Source organism: Malurus melanocephalus, unplaced genomic scaffold (assembly GCF_030028575.1).
Source record: "Malurus melanocephalus ecotype Western Australia unplaced genomic scaffold, MMel_1.1 scaffold_545, whole genome shotgun sequence".
NCBI lineage: Eukaryota > Metazoa > Chordata > Aves > Passeriformes > Maluridae > Malurus > Malurus melanocephalus.
The window spans coordinates 423,500-425,174 of record NW_026623777.1 but is presented as its reverse complement, the minus strand read 5'-3'; positions in this window follow the sequence as shown (position 1 = coordinate 425,174).

Here is a 1,675-nt window from a genome sequence, read left to right as displayed (position 1 = left end):
CAGAGCAGAGAGATGACAAACACAAATTTGGGCAAAGCTATGCTGCTCTACACTCCTGAACGCTGTAGAAGTCAATAGAGTATAACTGACCTAATTTCTTATTTTTATTTCATAACTATAAACAACTCCAGGGAACCCTGAGTGTAGAGTCTTGCTCAACCCACACCATAATTGGACAGGCTGATTGAACTAGCTGGTTGGCTAAAATTGTATTCTGATTAAATTGTAAGACCTTTTCTCCAAATGGCAAAGCTCTCCTCCCTGTAATTCCTGCGAGAGCCATCCGAGAATTACAATCTAAAGAAGAGAGWGCACAGTGTCAGGCAGCCTCTGTTGTTCCCCTCAACAAGTTATAAATAAATACAGAATACTTACAGTGCTCTGTACCAGAGAAAGCCAAGATCAAGGCCAAGTGTCACAGTCCTCCCTGGAAATAATTGCAGCATGCACTATAATCCCACATGCTCCAGCAATATGCAGTCTAAATAGAAATGAACTGCATAGAACTGGATTGTGGGTGGTGGAATTCTACCAGACCCTGGGAATTTTATGTTAATTAAGAAATGCTGATTAATAGAGAATGGTAAGTTTTAATAAGACAGTAATAAAAGAGAAATTGCATTTAAATAACAGGCATGTCTTGATTCCTTGGAACAAATCTTCTGATTTTTAATTGGGGGAATTCACCTAGTGGGAATTTTTGTGTGACTCAGGACAGCAGTTTTTTGTTGGTGTCACTGTGGTTTCATTCCCCATCCCAGAGGTCTCTGTGAGTAACTGAGCCTTTGGGAAAGAAGGCTCAGAAGCAGCAGAAGTTCATGGTCTCGACACCAAAATCACCGGGTGAGGTTGTGCCACTCTGGAGCAGGGAACAGAGAATCACGAGACTCCAGGGGTTGAAGTGTTGAAGACCCAGCAGCACAAGATCGTTCAGCTTAAATTCCTGGAAGTGCTCAGAAGGCAAATTGCAGTTCTGCTAGGAAATATTTTAATAAAGGCTCTGGGACTGCTCTGCCCAGCAAGCTCCATCCTCCAGGTCACATCAGGGTACAGATTTCCCAATGTACCAGAACTGTGAATTTCATTTTTTGTTCTTAGAGTTTGCAAGGCAACCAAACCAACCCGATTAACTACAATACTKTAACAGTCTATCAAATAAGGCAGTTCTGTCATTTACCTTTTAGGCTAGTGCATTCACAGGGATTCATTTTTTTTGTAGCACTAGCTCATAAAAATACACATGTAAGTTTAGCATAAAGCATAAAAATATGTTGTACACTTCAGCTAATCGAGTATCTTTCATTTCTAAGGAGGATTTGGGTGGAAGCCAAGTTAATTAAAACCAGAATAGAAATGTGTTCTATTCACATGAGTCATAAACCTCTGACTCACAGCAGAGTCTGTGCAGCTAATGGGTTAATTTGTCCTGATAACAGAAAAACATGAAGCTGGAGGTTATGACTGCTTGGAGTGAATGCTGGTCTCAGACASAAGATGTACAAGGGTTTTATGCAACTGAAAATACAGACCTGCTCTAATTATGTCCTTTCTGTCTATTCAAGGGCTGTAACAAACAGCTCAGAAATATCTGCAAGTACAGAAGCTCAGAAATGCAGGACTGACGCCTTCAGAGATCTATTATGGTAACAAGATGCTCATGTTTGAGCTCTGTCAC